Source organism: Rattus norvegicus, chromosome 8 (assembly GCF_021556685.1).
Source record: "Rattus norvegicus strain SHRSP/BbbUtx chromosome 8, alternate assembly SHRSP_T2T, whole genome shotgun sequence".
In the NCBI taxonomy this organism is placed as follows: Eukaryota; Metazoa; Chordata; class Mammalia; order Rodentia; family Muridae; genus Rattus; species Rattus norvegicus.
Genome location: NC_141541.1, coordinates 127,927,075 through 127,941,996, shown reverse-complemented (window position 1 = coordinate 127,941,996; position 14,922 = coordinate 127,927,075).

Here is a 14,922-nt window from a genome sequence, read left to right as displayed (position 1 = left end):
TAAAGCTTAAGCTACGCCCAGTATTAAACATGCATAGTCTCCTCCTGGCTGCCTTCAGATCAAGATGTAGAACTTAAGGCTCTGTCAGCAACGTGCCTACCAGCACGCTGCCATGATTCTCACCATGATAATGGACTGAACCACTGAAACTGTAAGCCAACCCCAATTAAATGTTGTCCTTTATAAGAGTTGCCTTGGTCATGGTGTCTCTTCACATCTATCACCCCCCCCCCCAACCCCCGACTAAGACAGAGGCCCCAAGGGAAGTGAGAAGTAGGTTAATGGAATATTTATTTATAGGAAGCAGGAAATACCAGCTGTGAGGGTTCACACCTTCCATCCCAGCATTCAAGAGGCTGAGGCAGGCGGATCTCCGAGTTCCAGGATAGCCCGGTCTACAGAGTTAGTTCCAGGACAGCCAGGACTACACAGAGAAACCCTGTCTCAAAAAAAAAAAAAAAAAAAAAAAAAAAAAAAAAAAAAAAAAAAAGGAAGAGGAAGAAAAGATGAGCAGAGGGGAGGGACTGTGGTGGAGGAAGAGAGGGGGCCGCTGGCTGTACGGTGGAGAGGACTCTGAGAAGGGAAAGCATGGAAATAAAGTGACATGGCCCTGTCATAAAACCCAGCAGCTGATCATGAGAATCGAGTGGCCTTGCCTTGGAGCAGGTGTAGGCATCAGGCCTACCGTGAGCCTCCGTGGGGGAAGCGTCTGTATTCTTCCGCTTTGGGCTGCCTGGGTTTCTCGTCTGGGAGTGTTACCAGGCTCCATCCTGACTCTTTGGCCTTTTGTTCCCTTCCCTCGTTCTGTCTTTAGAGATCCTCCCCAGTCCCACTCCATTTCTTCTCACATGGACCCTTCTAGCTCAGGCTTCCCCTTATCCTTGCAGATCTGACTTCTTTTGGGCACCTCATGGGCTACTCACAAAATGGAGTCTCAAACTAAGCTCTTCCTCTGTGCCACAGAGCCATCCACTCCATCAGTTTTCTTTGGCTCAGTGGGCAGCTCCCATGCACAGTGGGAGAGCAAACCTTCAGCCTGAGGTTAAGTCAGATAACCTTTCTCCACTCCCTACAGTCAGGGATGCTGTACCTGCTGACCTCTGACCCCTCCTCTCCACCGAGGAGGATGGCAGAACCAGGAACTGGAGTTACAAATGGTTGTGAGCTGTCAGTGGGTCCGGGATCCAAACAGGCAAGTGTTCTTAGCCACCAAAATCATCTCTCCAGCTCCATGGTATTATTTCCAAAATAATTAGTTTTCGGTTTCCATCTTTGAATTTGAGTGGGAGTCCTTGGGGTCGCAGGATCCTCTCTGCTAAACAAAGGTCCACAGAGGTCACAGATGAGCACACTGTGGAGCCCTTTTATAAACTGTGGGCTCTGGCTTTGTGGGGCCGTGGAGGGCAGGAGCTGCCCCAGTAAAGCCTTGCGGTGCCCTTAACTTTATAATCAGAGGTTCCCACTTCTGCACACCCGTGCTCATCATCCTCTATGATTTTAAGCACCCGATTTGAGCCTTGAAACCCTGCACTGCTGGCTGGACTGTGCCAAGTTTACTTCAGGATTTGGCTGGCCTGGACTTAGCTCTCCTGGCAGGTTGGGAACCACATTCTGTTCATAACTTTCTTGTCTGGATCCCAACCACCATCTCAACATCACCTGGGTCCTTTATCACCAGTGTTCCTCTCTCCGTGGGGCCTTTGTGATCAGAGGCCAACTTTGTTCTTATTCAAATTGTTGCTTTCTTTCCGGTTTAAATTTTTTGTTGCCTAGCCCCTTGTTCCGAAGGAAAAGAAACAGTTAGTTTGTAACCGGAGGGTAATGAATGGTTAATGGGCATAGTTTTTCAGAGAGATTTCCATCCTCTAGACAAACACTGAAGACTGCCAACATCTCCAGACATCCCTTTGGACCGTGGGCTTTCATATTTAATGAGCATCCAGCATGTTCTAGGTAGTCAACTACGACTGTTTACTCCCTGTAACCTCAGTGGTGATTTCTTTACAGGCTTTAACCTAGACACACACACACACACACACACACACACACACACACACATTGTGTTTCCAGTGGACGTTTATTGTCACTAAGCAATGCTCCTGCTTTTTGTAAAGAATGTTTTTATTTTTATTTTTATTTTCATTTCATTTTATATTGTTGTCTTCTGTTTGTTTTGGGCTTGTGTTTTCCATCTAAAGCGTATGGTGTTTTCAGCATTAGTATTGCCTCCGTTTTCATGGGGCGCACTGAGGGTGTGGGCAATAACCCATTTTGTTTGAGGTCTCTGGGACAACCCTGACCAACAACTCCTAAGAAGGGTGTCATGCCTGGCACTGGGGTTTTTGTTAGATAGTCTAAGGGGCTTGTGGGGGAGGAGGGTATTATCACCTAAAGTGGCATAATTTTAATATATATATATATGTGTGTGTGTGTGTGTGTGTGTGTAATTTTATATATATTTTATATGTATATATATGTAACTTTAAGTAAATATAAAGTAAATATCCTTAGTGTTATTTATCCCTCCCTCTTTCTGTGTTCCTCTCCCTCCCCCCCAGGTAAGTCTCCCCCCACTATCTTTCCCATTACCCACTTCATAGCACCTGTGTCCTCCTAGTCTCTCTAGTGTCCTCTGCCCTTTTAAAGTCTTGTCCTAGTCTGGTGTCTGGGTCCGTGATAAAAACCACGATCGAAAGCAACTTCCGGGACAAAAGGATTTATTTCAGTTTACAGATCATGTCCCCCTCCCCAGCAACTCCCCCCAACTCCACCCTGCTCCCAGGAGAGGGACTCCAGAGCAGGAGCTCAAGCAGGAACCGAAGCAGACACCAGGGAGGATGCTGCTGGTGGGCTTGCTCCCTTTGTCTAGCCTTCAGACAGCTCCCCAGTACAACCCAGAGGGCTGCCTGTCCAGGAGTGGCTCTGCCCACTGTGGGAGGATCCTTCTATGTCAATTAACATCAAGAAACACCCCCACAAATGTGAACACAGATAATCTAGATAATCCCTTACAGAGGTTTCCACGGAAGTCTGAAGCTAACTAGTTCTCTATTGAACATAAACTCTGCCTCTCTCTGTCTCCCGTAATCTCCACCCTTCTCTTCCCGGCTCTGACCACAGAAGTGTCACCCAATCTTCCTTGCCAGTTGCTTTGTGGTTAGATGGCTAATGGGTGTCTGCAGAAAGACGGGTGGAGAAGAGAGAGCTTAAAATACTTCTGGCCCCCTCGTGCTCACATTGAGCTGCATAAACTAGCATGGAACTCCTCAAACTGGGGGTCTTGGCCCTATGTGGGGTCACATGACTGAACGTAGACGTCAGGAAAATCGGCAACAGTAAAAGCTTTTTGAAAGTACAGATGTGGGCTGGAGAGATGGCTCAGTGGTTAAGAGCACCGACTGCTCTTCCAGAGGTCCTGAGTTCAAATCCCAGCAACCACATGGTGGCTCACAACCATCTGTGATGAGATCTGATGCCCTCTTCTGGTGTGTCTGAAGAGACTGACAGTGTACTTATATGTAATAAATAAATATTATAAAAAAAAAAAGAAAGTACAGATGTGAATAAGAGACCAAATAAATGAGGAATCCAGCGTTGCCGAAAGCCTCTGCCTGTGTTGTGTCACGCGGCGTCACTGCAACCCTGATTCTGAACACAAAACACACATTCCAGGTGCATGCTGTCACACCCTGTAAAGCGGGGGAAACACCTCAGGTTACATGCACATGCTGTCAGGGCATAAAACTACGCTTTCGGCGTGGCTCCACCCTGCCTAGGTCTGCTCAGCCAAATTCTGGGAAGTATGCTAAATCATCACCAAATTAATTAATTAACTGTTTTATGTGTACGAGTCTTTTGCTTGTGCCTGGTTCCCAGGGGGCCAGATGAGGCTGTCAGTCCCCTAGGACCAGAGTTGCAGACCATTGTGAGCTGCCATGTGGGTGCTGGGAATTGAATCTGGGTCCTTGGATTCACATTTTTTTTTTCTTTTTTCTTTTTTTTCGGAGCTGGGGACCGAACCCAGGGCCTTGCGCTCGCTAGGCAAGCGCTCTACCACTGAACTAAATCCCCAACCCTGGATTCACATTTTTTTATTATTCCATGTTATCAATCACAGAGTTTTTACTGCCCATGTAAAGCTTTCTGCTCTTAGAGAAACTTGGTGGTTTCTTTACAGAAACTGTGGCTTTTGATATTTTTCTACCATTATTCCTCAGCATGTAAATATCACATTGTTTTATCATCAGATTGTGTTATGTTCCAAAAGAAGCAAGCCCATTTTACTACAATGTAAATTTTCTTCTGTCACTGATAAATGATAAAATTTATTCATCTTCTCATTAAAAGCTTGCTATGCTAAAGGGAGGCCTTAATGTGGAAGATGAAGATGAGGAATCGGATCAGATATCAAGAGTTGAGGCTGGGAGCCTGGAGAGATGACTCAATGGGGAAGAACAGTGGGTCCTGAGTTCAATTCCCAGCAACCACATGGCAGCTCAAAACACTCTTATCTCTACTCCTAGGAGATCTGATGCTTTCTCTGGTCTCCTTGGGCTCCAGGCACAAAAAATCATGTATATACTACTACTACTACTACTACTACTACTACTACTACTACTACTACCACCACCACCACCACCACCACCACCACCACCACCACCAACAGCAATAATAATAAAATTGATGATGATTTAACAGAATACTTCCTAGGATTTAGCTGAGTAGGCCAAGACAGAGTGGTTTATGTTGGGACCCTAGTTTTACATAAGTGGCCCCCTGGCTGGGAGGTTCTTGGAGGAGGCCGACTCTATTTTGGTCAAGGATAGTCTTTGCCAATAACTTTCTCCTCTCAATCTTCCAGTTCAATGATTTTCTCTTTAGCTGTGTCTATGGGGGTACATTTTGGCAGTCTAATCCCATTATCTGCCCAGTGACTTCTAGACTGGGAGGGAGGAGAGTAGAGTCTGTTGAGATGTATATTATATACACAAACAAACAAAAACAAAAGACTGGAAGTGAGGATTCAGTTTGATCAAATTTGTAATGTGAAACACTACCTGGTTCATGAGATACATTGGAGTTACATTGCCACCACTCTAGAACATTCTCTCTATGATCTGTGTGTGAGTTACTATCAATAAGCTGTGCCCAGCCTAAACGCCCCAAAACTGTGATGGCATAGTGCGTGTGCTTGACTGTGGCCATGCACTTCAGGGAATGGGCATGCACAGGTTGGTGCGTGCTTGGCTACTGCCAGTCTTGTTTAGCCTTCTGCATGACATCCTGCATACAAAGCCATACATAAGCACTAGGAACTGTGAATGGACATGCTGAGTCACCCGCACTCTGCAGAGACCCAATCTCAAGGTTTGGGGTAAGGCAACATTGTGAGCTAATTGGCCGTATCTTTGTTGCAGGAATGGAAACATAACAATGCCTGCGGGAACTTTAATAACCTCTGTTCTTTAGTAGCTTAAGATGTTGTTAGGACAGCACTGGCTGTGCAACAGCCTCTCTCAGAGGGCAAGGACCACAGCGGTAGCACTGCAGTCTTACAACATGGGGGGTGGGGGGTGGAGGTTGCCTCCTGGCTCACCTCACAGCACTGAGCGGCTGCCCTGGGTGGAAACATCAGAAGGAGAATGAGAATTGGCACTCTTGACCCCTGGCAGGCAGGAGACGCCTAGCCTTCCCTTTTGTTTCTCTCTCCCCTTTCATTATAGTTTCCAAAAGTGCTGCTGTGGGCAAAAGAAAAAACGCTGATGTTTCTCAGGCTCCTCGTCCTGTCCTGTTACATCACTTCTGCGCTCTCTCTCTCTCTCTCTCTCTCTCTCTCTCTCTCTCTCTCTCTCTCTCTCATGAATGTGGTATGTTTGGTACATGTATGTGATGTGCATGTATGTTGTGAGGGTGTCGTATATGTGGGTGGTGTGCATGTATGTGGTGTGTGTGAGTGGTGTGTGTGTGTGTGTGTGTGTGTGTGTACGGCAAGTATGTATGTGTGGTATGGTGTGTGTGTGAGTATATGTGTGTGTGAGTGTGTGAGTGTGTGTGTATGTGTGAGTGTATGTGTGTGAGTGTGTGTATATGTGTGTGTATGAGTGTATGAGTGTGTGTGTGTGTGAGTGTGTATGTGTGTGTGCATGCTCATTTCCACAGGTTCCTTTTGTCAACTTGACACAATTTAGAGTCACTTAGAAGAAGGAACCCTCAACTGTGGAATTGCTTTCATCAGATTGGCCTGAGGGTACTTGTTCCACCCCCTGGCCCCCCACCCCTACCCACACTATTGTTTGTTTGTTTTAAAGATGTTTGAACAAGGCAAGGAGATGCACCTTTAATCGTAGCATCCCAGAAGTAGGCGCCAGCCTGGTCTACAGTGCAAACCCAAGGCTGGCCAGGGCTACACAGAGAAACTCTGACTTAGAAGGCCAGTAACAGGTCAGCAGCAATCTGAGGAACACTCAGCACCGGCAAACGCTGTTCTCTTTGCTTTCGGAGACAGGCTCTAGCTGTCTAACCTCAAAGTCTTGATTCTTCTGCCGTGGGTCTGCAGTGCTAAGATGACAGACGAGTTCACTGTGTCCACCTTGCTCAGATGGGATTGGTTATAACGAGCCAAGGTGACAGAGAAATCCAGCTCTCCGGGGTCCGCAGTAAAAGCCAACTGATTACATGAAGGAGAGAGAACACACAGGAAGGTGACCTGTGGGGCACCTCAAGGCTTTGCTTGTATTCTCCCACCTAAAACTTCCTTTGTCTAACTTTTATAGAGAGAGAACAAGGCAGAGCCAAGTGCACCCCTTGGATGATGCCATTTTAAAACTTCTTTAGAGTCAAAAGATGTGATCAACAGCCTCCTAACATACTTTTAGCTTAAGTTTTAGGGTTTTTTTTTTAATGAGGGATTATGGCTGTTTTTAAATATAGAAGCATCAAGTTCTGAAACCATCAGGGTAAGATGACATTGGTAATTATACTGACAGCTGCAGATATTAGCATGAACCCAATACCAAAAATAAATCAGACTGTGGATAATGGGAATTTGAAAAACAGGCAGAGGCAGTAATGAAGTTAATGGAATCTGACTTTTCTCTCTCCAAGCCGATTTTACTGTGAAATCTGAAACTTACCTTGCTTTTCTAAGTTCAGATAGGGAAGGGAGAGGCATCCACTGATTCCAGAAGAAGCAAGGGAAACTGTACGGTTGTGTGGGTTTTGTATGATTGTGTGGGTTGTGCTATCGCAGTACGGAACACACACATCACGGACCGATGGAGTCAGGCTGATGCGTTCATCAATGACCCCTCCTCACTGGCGCTGGGAGCTCTTACTCCTTCCTAGTTATTCAGACTGTGTAAGAGCTTCCTGTGTGTGACAGTGGCCATGAGCTATAGAGCACTCCTCAGGTAGCCTCCATTGTGCCTTCCCAGCCTCTAATATCCACAAGTACGCACCACAGTCATCTATTTTAGCCTTCATGGGGGAGATGGACCATGAGGATTTGTCTTTCTGCGTCTGATTTATGTCACATAGTCCCTTCTGGCTCCTGCCATTGTGGCAGGACAACTGTCTTTTTTTATGACAGCATAGTATTCCTTTTTGTAGATATACTGCAGTGCCTGCTACATCCAGTGACCCATTGATAGACCTTCAGGTTGGCTCCCCATCCTAGCTGCTGCGAATGGTGCAGTAACAAACACCTGTACATTGGCTGCTTTTGATAAGCTATTAATATCATTTCTCTCAGCTATACACCCAGAAGTGTGATAGCTGGACTGCATGGTCATCTTACTTTCAGTCAATAGAAATCTGAGCGCTGTTCTCTGCAGGGGTTGGAACAACTTCAGTTCTCATCCACAGCATGTAAGAGTCCCCCTTCTCCACAGTATACACGCACACATTCGCGTGCATGAGTTTATGTGCACCAAGTGTATACATACCTTAATCGTTGAAAAGACAGTATCAGATCCCCTGGAGTTAGAGTTACAGAGAGTGGGGAGCCACCATCTGGGTGCTGCAAACTGATACTGGGTCCTCTTCGAAAACAACCAGCGCTCCTAACTACTAAGCCTTGCTCTAGTCCCTTCCCATTTATTCTTACGACAAATACAGAATGACATATGATCACATCGAAATGAGGAGGGTGTCTTAGGGTTTTACTGCTGTGAACAGACACCATAACCAAGGCAAGTCTTTTAAGGACAGAATTTAATTGGGGCTGGCTTTTAGGTTCAGATGTTCAGTCTATTATCATCAAGGCAGGAGCATGGGAGCAACCAGCCAGGAAGGCATGGCACAGGAGGAGCTGAGAGTTCTACAGCTTCATCTGAAGGCTGCTAGCGGAAGACTGGCTTCCAGACAGCCAGGAGGAGGGTCTTAAAGCCCACACCCACAGTGACACACCTACCCCAACAAAACCACACTTCCAAATAGTGCCACGCCCTGGGCCGAGCATATACAAAACATCACAGAGGGTGCAATTTTTCTCATATCATATTTATTTTTTAGAAATCAAAATGTTTTTTATTAAATGTGTTTATTTGGTGTGTGTGCTTTTGTGTCATAGCATGTGTATGGGAGCCAGAGGACAGCATGCCAGTATGTGGGTCCTGGGAAGGAAATTCAGGTCATCGGCCTTGGTGGCAAGGGCTACTCACCTGCTGAACCATTTTGCTGACCCTGGTTTTATATCTTACAACGGCCACTTGCTAATGTTGTTTGCCCTGATTCTCCCGGGATGCCTGTCATCTACCTGTGTTTCTATTATTCACTTTATAAATATTTCTTCAAAAGGATTGAAAATAAGTTGTGTGTCCAGAGACTGTCCACCTACAGAGGTATTTCAAGGACTTGGCAATTGCTCCAAGATGCCTGGCCCAGACCACACAGCCATCCCTCCTTTTTACTTAAGATTTATTTATTTCATGTATATGATACACTGTCGCTGTCTTCAGACACACACCAGAGGAGGACATCAGATCCCATTACTGACAGTTGTGAGCCACCATGTGGTTGCTGGGAATTGAACTCAGGACCTCGGGAAGAGCAGTCAGTGCTCTTAACCGCTGAGCCATCTCTCCAGCTCTCCTCCAGTCCTTCTGGTCATGGTGACTTTGATGGGCCTCTGCAGATGTGAAGGGAAGCCCTGGCTGGAGGTTCCCTGGGTTTGATGAGTCGACATACGTACGGCTTGATGAGAACTTCCATGATGGCGGAGAGTTGGAATGTGATAGATCAAAGATCAAAAGCTTATCTCAGCTGTCTAGTCTCCTAACTGTCCCCCACTCTGTCTGATAACATCCTGTTGACCACGAAATAAAGACGTCACACAGAAGGCCCTTGGCAAACCTCTGACTTCTGCCGCATAAGGACGAAGATGTCGCTGGTTAGCATGTGAAACCTGGAGCACAGGTTGGTTTCTCTACTTTACTGTGTAACACACCTACCTGAACCCCCAAACCCTTGAGTTTGATAAATGCCTTGATTGATAACATGCTTTTATTTAGTGGCTATGAAAACAGCTGCTCCCCAGGCAGAATGTGCCATACAAGACACACTGAATCCACATCCCAGGTCATCACATTTGACTTGGAATAAATGATTTCTTATTCCATTTGGAGGAAGAAGTGTTGATTTTTTGTTTGTTTGTTTGTTTGTTTACATCATGCAGGGCAGCAAGCCCTTTGGGTGTCTGCCTGAGATCAAGCACTGTGCTAACTCATAGAATGAGCTGCTGACACCCGGGAGGGAACACAGGACACACCCTGCCTATATCCCTTTACCAGGGCCACTGAAAAGAGATGGCACCTCCTGCAAGTGCCCCTTTCCCCAAGATACCTGCCCTGGTAAGTGCTCCCTCAGGGAAAGGAAAGGGACTTGATCCAGCAATGGACCACAGCAAATTCAAATGGACCTGCTTAAATGTCCTACTTCACCAGCAGGGGCTGCCAGTGCACAGTAGGATAGGAACAGCACACAGTAAGGATAGCCAGGTATCTTCTCGGTGTAGATTTCTTCACACCTGTCACTACTACAGAGTAAGCCACTACAGTTGGGACTGGTTGCTGCCACCACATGTGGCTCACCCTGGTCCAGGGCCACCTTAAGGAGTCCAGGCTGTCTTCTGACACATGCACTAGGACTGGGCCCCGAGGCCAGGCTCTCCTCTCACCCTTGATTTCTTAGGGGAGCTATGTCAGCATTGTTTGGACCTCAGTGTGTTCTGGAAGGTTTGGCTTCTCAGCAGGCGCAAGCATGTATGTCTGCCTGTGCACAGTTCTTCAACAAAGACTAAGGTGGGAAAGGAGTCTTATTCTTTTTTTAAAAAAAAGATTTATTTATTTATTTATCATGAGTACATTGTGTCTTCAGACACACACCAGAAGAAGGCATCCAGTCCCATTACAGAGGGTTGTGAGCCACCATGTGGTTGTTGGGAATTGAACTCAGGACCGATGGAAGAGCAGCCATCTTAACCACTGAGCCATTTCTCCAGCCCCAGGAGTCTTACCCTTATGCTGTGCTTTCTTCTTGTTTTAAAAAGCTTGAGAACTTGAAGAGCTGGTCCACTGCGTCTCTCCCTAAGGTGCACAGTGCCTTGATCCAGGGTCACAATGGAGTAGATGCTATTTTGCAGATAAAGCAGTGTCTGAAGACCTGACTGCATCCATTACAGACGCATGTTGTGAAGGTTTCCTAGAAACAGCCTGGATTCTGAGCATCTGGCTTGGACAAGTCATCTGTTGCCTGGTAGTGACTAAAGACATCTATTCCAGCTGAATGATTCATCTTAAACATGAACCAGGAGCTGAGGCTGAGGAGAAAAACACCACCAACTAGATGTCTATGGTGAAAAATCAAGAGAGCTAGAAAGAGACGATAAAAACATCAGCAACACCAAAAAAGTGAACAGAAAAATCTAGGATAATGAAGACCACTTGTACAGCAGAAGGAACGCTCAAATTCTGGGCCATCCTCGGTCTCTGAGCCCATCAATGATCACTGAACCCATCCTCGAACTCTGAGCCCACCTCCGAGCTCTAAGCCCATCCCCAGGCTCCTCAGACAGACCTGAAGCCAGTGTGTGCACTGAGGGTAAAGGAGAGACTCTGAGATAGACACAATGATGATACAGGAAATGCCTCACTGTGGTGGGTTGCGACTGCCGGGAGGACTAGGCCGGGTGTCTGTGTTACAGACACATGCAAATGCGGACATGGGAGAAACGATAAGAAAATTGATGAATGGACTCCAGAAGAACAGTGCCTGTTGACACGTCCTAGAAATAAGCTAAGAAAACAGAAGGAAGACATTTTCAAAGAAGCCGAAGCAGAAAACTCTCAGGATCGGAGTAATCAGAAAGTTTGGATTGGATGTGATAAACTCAGATGGGCGGTGCTGACTTACTTGAGAGGCAGAGGCAGGCGGACCTCTGAGTTCCAGGACAGCCAGAGCTACACAGAGAAAACCTGTCTCAAAAAGGGGGGGGGGGGGGGAGTGTCTCTCCTCGGGGGGCAAAGCACTTGCTTTGCAAGCATGGAGGCCTGAGTTAGGACTCCCAAACCTACAGAAAAAAACGTAGGCAGGGCAGCAAACACCAAACTCCCAGGGCTGGGGAGGAGGAGCCTGGAGGATCCACGGAGCTCATTGGCCAGCTGGTCTAGACGAATCAGTTAGTTCTGGGTTCAGTGGAGTCCCTTTGTGGAGAGAAACAAGCTGGAGGTTGATTAAACACGCCCACAGATGCTCACTGTTGCAACTCGGTGCTCTAATAACATAATGTCAATATTTTGTAATTATAATATTATAAAAATTATTTATTTTCAAATCTCTGGAAATCCCAGTTGTCTTTTGGCTCGATGCTTTAAAATGCTTTCTCGAGTACAGGACTGAACCGGTTCACGTTCCCTAAGCTTGTATATGAGTTTCTCTGTAAACCCGGAAGATAAGCTTAGGATACACTTTCTGCCCTAACACTGGAGCAAGCAATTTCCATCTGTTCATTCGATTCCTCTGAGATCGCTCTCCCAAGAAGAAACGGCAGGGGTTAGCCACGGTGCAACACACCTGTAATCTAGCGCTTCAGATGTCGAGGCAAGAGAATGAGGAATTCACAGTCATCCTTGGCTACATAGTGAGTTTGAGGCAAACCTGGGCTACATGAGACTGCTCAAAACAAAAAACAAAGAGGAAAAAGCCAGGGGTGGGAGTGGGGTTGGTAAATCCTGTCTCAGTTTACATCCTAATAGGAAAGAACTGGGTACATTTAACAAACATGTATCGTGTATGATATTGAAAAAAGTTGAATGCCAAAAAAACAAAAACAAAAACAAAAACAAAAACCCCCAAAACAAACAAACAGGGCTTTGAGGCAGGGGTGAATCACTTTGGGGAGATTCAAGCAATTAGCCTAGGAAAGCAGAGTGGGACAAAACCCAAGGACACTTGATGCGTTTGTATGCCTGGAACGATCAAAAATGAAGCCGATGTATTGAGTCATTTGAAAAGGACCTTGAGAATTTAAGCAAATAAAACAGGAAAGCGGCACAAGGAAATAAGGAAGCCACAGAAAACACCGGGCACCAGTGAGCAGCACCCGCCACGGCCTCGGAATCAAGAAAGTAAAATGTGTTGCCAAGGTGAAGACAGGGAGGGTGATGGGTCGCCAGGTGTGAAAGGCTGGAACTCTCTGCTAGGGCCACTGGGAATTAACAGTCTCTAAGATCCATAAACAGACAGCACTAAGGACACTCCATGGAGAAATGAGAGGCCAAACTAAAGAAACAGCCGAGAAGATCCAAGGTAGAATCTTCTGGAAACGAGCGGGGAGGGGTGGGCAGGTCCAAAACCTGTAAATACAATTGGTTTTTTGTTTCATTTTGTTTTTTGTTTCTGTTAATTAGAAAAAGCCATCCACCAGAGATCTACCTGCTTCTGCCTCCCATGTGCTGAGATCAAAGCTGTATACCACCACTGCCTACCCACAATTTTTTATATTTTTCAAAATTAACTTTTATTTTATGGACACTGGTGTCTTGCCTGTGTGTGTGTCTATGTGAGGGCACTGGATCCCCTGAAACAGGAGTTACAGGTTGTGAGCCGCCATGTGGGAGCTGGGAATCCAAGCCAGCTCCTTCGGAAGAGCAGCCAGTGCTCTTAACCACTGAGCCACCTCTCCAGTCCCTACAGTTGGTTTTAAAATCACCTCCCTGTACTAACCTATTATTCCAATTTTTAATCAGAGTCGTGTTCTGTTTCCCACTGCCTCCCTCTTGGCTCCTGTCTCTGAGGGCAGCGTATACAGTCATCTTCCTTGTGTGTGCTCTCCCAAAGACAAATTGTTTGAATTGTTCTTAGCAAGCTAAACATTAGTGTGGGAGGAGCTGAGGCAGAAGGAACAGCTGCGGGTGGACAGGTCTGCCTGGCCTAAGAAATTAGGAGATTAAGCACCGTAAGGTAAGTTGTGGGAAGTTCGTAGATTCCCACTTCCTGACACCATAGGTTGTCTCCCGCAGCTGTGTCTGAAAAAGGAGAGTCAGGTCAATATGTTACCAATCAAGAGACTTCGGTTTTTGTAACTTCTGTTTCAGAATCCAGATATTGGTTTGCTTGTTTTTTAAGAGGGGCAAGATACAGTCGAGCCTGATGTGACCTTAAACTTGACCACAGACTCTTGTCACACACGAAGCTCATAGAAACTCTGCTATTTACCCAAAGGCTAATTACAGATAACGCAGAAGACAAGGTGCAGCGTGGGGGCGGCCTGATCTGTCATTAGGCACGGTCAGTTTGATCCAGTGCAGCTAACTCTCCCCAGGACTCGGGATCCACTCCGAGAGTGGAAGGGCTGAAAAGACTGCAGAGGGGAAGAATCCAGGGCTAGAAGTCAGCCCCTCAAAGCTGTCCTGATTCACTGCACGTGGGTCAAAGGGAGCCTCGACCTTCAACCTCTATGAAGGTCATGCCATTTGATACACACAGAGAGAAGCAGTTCAGTGCCCTATGCTCATCGAACCTCTAACACCACGTGTCAGCACTGGCCTCCTCGCAAAGGCATCTCAAGCCCAGGATGGCCATGAGCTGACTCCTCTTGCCTCAACCTCCCCACTGCTTGGGATCGCAGGCAAGCACCACCACACCCCACTTGGCAAGATGATATTTAATTTTCGTGATGTCAGCTAACCTAATAATTTGACTAAGTCATAAATCCTGGAGCTGGACACACATTTGTAATTAATCTTTCTTGTTCAGAACTTGAGCTCTGATTTCCCAGAAGCCACAGAAAGACAGATGTGCTGTCACACATCTGTCATCTCCTTTCTCCTACGGTGAGATGGGAGAAGCCCTGAAGGCCCACAGGTCAGTGGGACTGGCTTATGCCCCTCTGCTCACTTTGTCTGTTTTGCTGGCGTGAACATCCCAACTTCAGCCTGTTGGGGATGGGTGGCCTTGTCATAGCATCTAGAATGCTTCCACCTCAAACGGAGGCCCCTCTGTGACATGTGAAATAGGTTGATTACCTTCCAGAAGCTGTGGGCAAACCCTCTGTCCTCTCTTTGAGCAAAGCCATAGGGTTTTTTGTTTTTTTCTGTTTTGTTTTGTTTTTGTTTTTTGCTTGCTTGTTTTTTTCAGTACTGAGAATTGGCCTTCTTCATGCCAGCAAAAGTTGTGGCACCAAGCCACACCCCAGCCCTCTTTTTACTTTTTACTTTGAGAAATGGCTCCATCCCTACCCTAACTCTGCAGCCCACCCAAGCCTTGAATTTGTCGCCCTCCTGCCTTAGCCTCCCAAGTAATAGTATGGCCTTACCATTCAAATTTTTGAATACCCGATCCACGTAAACAGTCCCATGAGAGACGTTGACAACACTTCCTTTTCTGACCAGCCGCCAAGATGGCCGAAGTGGAGCAGAAGAGGAA